At 32.6% G+C, this 7593-nt stretch overlaps 1 protein-coding gene across 1 annotated transcript in view; it reads right to left on the bottom strand.

Annotated features, from left to right (window-relative positions):
- Window positions 1–3555, bottom strand: part of LOC115234903 — a 26877-nt gene extending 23322 nt beyond the window's left edge. The window contains exon 1 of the mRNA XM_029806292.1: window positions 3531–3555. The gene's annotated coding sequence lies outside the window, so the exon portion shown is untranslated. The remainder of the gene's footprint in view (window positions 1–3530) is intronic.
- Window positions 3556–7593: the final 4038 nt, after the last annotated feature.

Below are 7593 nucleotides of genomic sequence, written 5' to 3'. Positions count from 1 at the left end.
TATGTCTCTCATCCAGTGTGATGGACATATTTTAAATTTATAATTTTGAAAATAATTATTTTAATAACGTTTTATTTAAATAAAATATTTATTCGAAAATTTATTTTCTGAAAATGATAAAAGTATCGGAATGTATTGGAATGTACTAGAAATATTTATTTAAAACGCCATATTTTAACTTATTAACTAAAACAATTAATTTAAAAGAATTATTAGAAATTCTGATTTGGGATAATATTGAAAAAGTGTCGAATTTGCATATATGTATATTTAAATATTGCATATATTTGCATATATGTATGTTTAAATATTATATTGTTTTACATAATGAAAGAAATAATTACTTTAATTGAATATCTGTTTAATGTTTTTTTTTTTTTTTTTAACAATGCATCTATAACGCGATTCATTAAAATTCGTGCGATCCAGCGATTCAACGTCCTTGATGAGATCCTCTTCAGGAAATTATTGACATGAGGTGACTCGTTGTAAATGTTTTTAGGCCAGCAAGCATCGTGACTCACTCTGACGTAATCGTGAGACTTTTATGGTTAAGAACAGAGAGACATAGCGGTTCACAATTTATTTGCAATTTTCTCCGAACATAAAGATATATCTTGCATTATCTTGTGTTAAAAATAGTTCAAGAAATCATCGCATTAGAAATCCATTAGTTGTTTAGATTATTGTAGGCAAAATATAAATGCATTGCAAACAGTATATATTACGCTAAATTGATTATATATCTTCATATTAATCAACATAATATAAGAATGTCATAAATTAACAATAAGAAACGTAAATCGATTATATGTTTGAAATTTAATTCGTATTTACTATAAATGTCTCAATTCTTTATATTGCGTATAATATATACGGCGTATTTGTAACTAAAGAAATAAATTACTCATTTAATTAAATCACAATTCAAGTAATAAAATAAATACGTTTGATTTGCAAACTTTCACGAATCTATCTGAATTCGATGCCATATGCACAAGCGAACGAAAACGTCCAGTGACTCAGGTATTCGATTTTCATGTGCTCTTATTGCATGGATTATTTATAGTTTTACTACAAACGTACTCTTCATGAGGATTACCATAAGCTATTCCCATACATATGTGGTCACCGTTCTCTCTCTCTCTCTCTCTCTCTCTCTCTCTCTCTCTTCAGGTACACAACTCCATTTCTATAATTAAACCGCGCGCGCGGTCATTTACGATAAAGTTTGCGAAACGACGTATCTATGTCGATAAATCGCGCGAAATAATGGACGTGAACAAATAATGTGAAACTAAGTTATGCATCGCATAAAATCGCACAAGTAACCAACGTTTTCAAAAACGCGGACAGAGAAACACTTAAATTTTTTAAGTGTATAATAATAATATTTATAACAATAGTTATAATAATTATAATAGATATGATATTTTCTACAAAATTTTATCGTGAAAAATAAGAATTTCTATAGCGATTTAATGATATGCAAATTATGGCGTTAGAATTTTCAATGTTATTATTCGCGCGTGCATGTACGTTGCCGGCTGGCAAGTGCGAATCGCGTGCATGCGTGCACAATTAGGTTCTTATTCGCACATGGCATGCACATGCTCGATTCGAAGACGAGGAGAAAAGGCGCGAGCATTCTTGCAGTTGAATGCGTTTGATGCATCAAAACAGTAATACAGCACGATGCGTAATGCAATTCGTATTGAACTTTTTACAAGCACGATAGGGAATAATTATTTGCCAGAATACGTTATCTGAGTTTTCATCAAGTATTAATTTTGACTTTCTTTTATAAATTTGAATAACATATCGAGGATTTCATAACAAAGGCACATATCCCCACTTTTCTGAAAAATGAGATGTTAATTAAAATGAGATATTAAAATATTATATATTTCTTTAAAAATGAGATATTACTATTTTTAATGCCTTCTTATCTAAAACGTATGAAAATTTCATTTCTATGTATAAAATTCGATTTTAGTTTGTTCTCGTTCTCGTAAAGTTGTGATTTCGGGCTTACGACCCTATGCGGTGAAACCCTCGATATATTACGATCTAATAAGGATTTTTGTCTCAAATTTATATAAACAATTTATGCTGTCGAAGTTTAATACTGTATAGTATAAGTATAAAATTCCCATATATAAAATTCCAATTAAAATACGTGATATCTTTATTACCATGAAATTTATTTAGTTAAGCTTACGATTAATTAAATCAAGTTCAATTATAATTTATTTGCATTGATTAAACGGTAAATGGCATTACACGGTACAAACAATATTCTCTCAATATAGCTCTTTGAGTTAATTATCGTTATATAGTAGCTTTTAATGATGTCTTTGAGAGGACGATACGAAAGAACAGCGATGTTTGCGATGATTTAACGGGTTGTGCGTAACGGTGCAATTAAGTAGTTGCATCTTAAGAACATTCGTCTGGCCATTCTCTCTGCTCTCACATTCGTGCTTTGTGATTCGCTATTATCTTTCATCTCGGCTCGGCAAAACCAGACGCATCGCAGACGCGATTTCTTTTTTTCTTCGAATAATTGCCAGTAATTATCGCGAGTCTAACATAGAAGGTTGACGTAAAACGCGCGCGGTACTTGAGAATTATTCGCATCGTTTATTCACGTTTTAGCTTGCGCAATTATAGCGGAATTTAAGCGTTTGACAAGCTGCATGATTTCGTACATTGTAAGGATGCGGAGAGACGATTTGCTGTGTGTTTTTGATAAGAGATTATAACGATTAGCGATCGGACTTTTCGTAGCCATAAAAATATCTTACAGCAAACGTGGTAAATATATGATATATTAAAGATAATTCAAATTTAAATTAAAAAAAAATATTTATTTTTATTACTTTATGTGTATATTTACATATATATATTGTTTTTAAAATTATTGAGAGGCAAAGCGTATATCTTAAAAGAGCGCTTCATAATATTTTATCGCGTGCATAAAATAAATATTTGTTCAAATTAACAATTTAATGATGTTTTTACATAGCTCATCAACCACAATTTTAGGAAAAAGATGAACAAGATAATGGCGTCATCATTAGTTACGACATTAACCATACACACACACACACACGCACACACGCTAGGGATAGTTATTATATTTCATAAAAGATGGATGTATTTTGGAAGCGAGAATACTCTCTATAACCAACTTTCAACAGCACGATAAATTAATGAGATTTAGATTGGCATGCAAAATTTGATTTATGTTCTCCGAAAAACGTTAATGATTCGTGATATAAAGGCGGTTAATTGAAAAATTGTCTGAAAAAAATCACATCTGTGAAAATACGGATATTGATAAATAAGATCAGTTTTCTACATTTCCCGACCTTTTCGACTATATTTGTTACATTATTAAAATTGTACGATAAGATAGACAGGCTGTGTACTTGAAACAGCATTCGAGATAGAGCAAATGGATAAAATGCAACGCGGCGTGGCGCGGCAGCGAGGCATGCAAGAGAGAAAAAGAGAGTAAAACTCACTGTCGTGTCGAGAAAAAGAACTCGGCGAGAGAGGTAATCACAGATGATCTCTGCAGTCCTTATGCGAGGAGGACCAATGCAGCACTGACAGTTCCGCCGTCCCTCTCTGATTCATCCTACAACTCCCTCTCCGTCCTTCTCCCTCCCGGTTGGTCTGGTAAAAGAGTAAGAGGACGACGGAGAGTGAACGAGAAGGGTTTATGAACCTGAAAGGGAACCTGGGGAGGGAGATGGAGTGTCAGGTGAACGCCGGTATCGCGCTAGAAATATGATGACCTTCGGACAGGCCGGATCATATGATCTTTCCGCTGGATATTTTGTATCCTTGGAAAAGCGTCAAAAATGTAATAAAGTTTTTTCGTGCAAAGTGATTTATCGCCATGACAGATCATTCAAAGATGATAAACTGGTTGGTCATGCTTGATAAATTGAAGACTTTAAAAGATATTTTATGGAGTATCGTAAGGGGTAGTATTAATCGGCGAGGAGGTGTGATAATAATGGAAAAATATAAATAATGTATATAAAGTCATTCAGCAATTTTTATTATTATGCAGATATGAAACTTTAAGATATCTCTTTTGCAAATAACAGAATTATTAGAGAAACTTTCCACGGTTGATTGAAAGCTTTCAATGTATCAATAATTGATAAACTCTGTACTGCTTTAATTTGTTTAGCTATAACTCACGGAATTAGACATGTCATATAAAAATATCTGTTATATTTTGGGACACTTTTTTTAACAAATATTTTTTTTTTTATACAACATTTTATCATTAATATTCTATGTTACATTTATTTTAGATTTTTCATACCATGTTTAAATCTATTTAAATTTATTTATTCTTATCATCTTTTCGCAAGAAGGAAAATTAAAGTTTGTCTCTCTCGAATTGCATAATTAGTATACTTATATTTACCGATATTCAAAACCTGTAATCGATTTTATCTAACCCATAGGTTAGCAGTGCAGCTCGCATCTTCTACTCGCACAAGCGAGTTATTATCGAGTCTGTCTGATCGTTTATGATAATGGCGTTTCAATATTCAATAGATGAGTAAGCGAACAAGTCATGCAGCAGTATCTAATTCTAATTCCCCGTTCGTGTACCTATCTTCGTTACTCCTGGAGGGAAGGAAAAGGGATAATATCGAGGACAATAATATTATCGCTTTTGTCTCTTAACCGTGAATATCACCCAAGCTCATTAACAAGCACGAGTCTAGTCACTATAAAGCCATTTGCATCGGTTTATTCGATATTATATTAGAGACATCGATATGAGCTGGATTTAAGTCTGACGAATCAAAAAAAACAATTTCCTTATTACGTTTAATTCCTTATTGCGGTCTTCGAATTCAAAGATTTTATCATTAAATTAGAATTGCGAAACGATGTATATCTGTCATCATACATATACATCTGTTTATACGTGACAGAATTTAATCACGAAATCTGTAGACGGTGCAACATCTCGCCTAAATAGAGACTTTGAATACCGTAAGCTCCTGCCGCGAGAGCATTAAGCATGTTGCATCTTACAATTAGACGTAATGTCACCATTATGCTAGCATAATGTCAAATATTCTTATATGAGTTTTAAATGGAGCAGTATACACTGACCGTCACAGACTGCCCGACTGCCACTGACATTTAAAAATTATATAAGAATATTTGACATGACGGTAATATATATTGTACAACACGCTTTAATTTAGTTTCCATTGATTAATAGCTTGCTGTTACGCTTAGAGGCCTTTTTTCTATTTTGCAATATCCACATTGTAATTGTTTGCCATGACACTTCTGTGTTATGTGATTATCGACATACTCTGGATTTAGTCGATGACGAAATCCCTATGATAAATGATAGGAAGATAATTATTTATTCACTTATTTTTACTTAAATTAACGTAAAACAGAGGATCATTGCGATGCAGTGTAAAATGAATATAACGCATACAGAGAATGAAAAAAGAAAAAATCTGTACTGCGTCAAAGAAACTCTCTCGATTTTCCCACAAAAATATCTCAATATAAATAAATCTTAAATATATTTGTACATATTAGTACATATTAATTTTGACTATTACTAACTTGACTAACTGATTTTTCAGTGGTCGTTCTTTCAACTCTTAAATTAGCAAATATAAAGGTCAATTAAATTTTTACGAATGGTCAAGGTGAAAAAGGACCATCTCAATGATTACAACATTTTTTTTCGCAGGACTGCTCGCCCGTCTTTTGTTCAAATATGCTTTGTGCGACTAAACTTCCTCACAAAGTAAACCTCTCGTGAATCGAGATGGGAGACAAAGCCGCAGCAAAGTTTTCTGGTAAAAGCTCTAATTTAACTCTTTCGTGGAGCAAATGTATGAATTGTCGACGGGATGTAGAAGTCTCGCATATTTGTTTTCAAAAAGACATATTAATTTCATCTTGCAAATTTTGCTCCAAACAATTTTTAATAATAATAACTCATTTATTAATTTTTTTTTTATACAACATTTTATCATTAATATTCTATGTTACATTTATTTTAGATTTTTCATACCATGTTTAAATCTATTTAAATTTATTTATTCTTATCATCTTTTCGCAAGAAGGAAAATTAAAGTTTGTCTCTCTCGAATTGCATAATTAGTATACTTATATTTACCGATATTCAAAACCTGTAATCGATTTTATCTAACCCATAGGTTAGCAGTGCAGCTCGCATCTTCTACTCGCACAAGCGAGTTATTATCGAGTCTGTCTGATCGTTTATGATAATGGCGTTTCAATATTCAATAGATGAGTAAGCGAACAAGTCATGCAGCAGTATCTAATTCTAATTCCCCGTTCGTGTACCTATCTTCGTTACTCCTGGAGGGAAGGAAAAGGGATAATATCGAGGACAATAATATTATCGCTTTTGTCTCTTAACCGTGAATATCACCCAAGCTCATTAACAAGCACGAGTCTAGTCACTATAAAGCCATTTGCATCGGTTTATTCGATATTATATTAGAGACATCGATATGAGCTGGATTTAAGTCTGACGAATCAAAAAAAACAATTTCCTTATTACGTTTAATTCCTTATTGCGGTCTTCGAGTGCAGCTCGCATCTTCTACTCGCACAAGCGAGTTATTATCGAGTCTGTCTGATCGTTTATGATAATGGCGTTTCAATATTCAATAGATGAGTAAGCGAACAAGTCATGCAGCAGTATCTAATTCTAATTCCCCGTTCGTGTACCTATCTTCGTTACTCCTGGAGGGAAGGAAAAGGGATAATATCGAGGACAATAATATTATCGCTTTTGTCTCTTAACCGTGAATATCACCCAAGCTCATTAACAAGCACGAGTCTAGTCACTATAAAGCCATTTGCATCGGTTTATTCGATATTATATTAAAGACATCGATATGAGCTGGATTTAAGTCTGACGAATCAAAAAAACAATTTCCTTATCACGTTTAATTCCTTATTGCGGTCTTCGAATTCAAAGATTTTATCATTAAATTAGAATTGCGAAACGATGTATATCTGTCATCATACATATACATCTGTTTATACGTGACAGAATTTAATCACGAAATCTGTAGACGGTGCAACATCTCGCCTAAATAGAGACTTTGAATACCGTAAGCTCCTGCCGCGAGAGCATTAAGCATGTTGCATCTTACAATTAGACGTAATGTCACCATTATGCTAGCATAATGTCAAATATTCTTATATGAGTTTTAAATGGAGCAATATACACTGACCGTCACAGACTGCCCGACTGCCACTGACATTTAAAAATTATATAAGAATATTTGACATGACGGTAATATATATTGTACAACACGCTTTAATTTAGTTTCCATTGATTAATAGCTTGCTGTTACGCTTAGAGGCCTTTTTTCTATTTTGCAATATCCACATTGTAATTGTTTGCCATGACACTTCTGTGTTATGTGATTATCGACATACTCTGGATTTAGTCGATGACGAAATCCCTATGATAAATGATAGGAAGATAATTATTTATTCACTTATTTTTACTTAAATTAACGTAAAACAGAGGATCAT

This window comes from Formica exsecta, unplaced genomic scaffold (assembly GCF_003651465.1).
Source record: "Formica exsecta isolate Colony F162 unplaced genomic scaffold, ASM365146v1 scaffold21, whole genome shotgun sequence".
Lineage (NCBI taxonomy): Eukaryota > Metazoa > Arthropoda > Insecta > Hymenoptera > Formicidae > Formica > Formica exsecta.
This window is presented reverse-complemented; position numbering and strand designations above follow the sequence as displayed.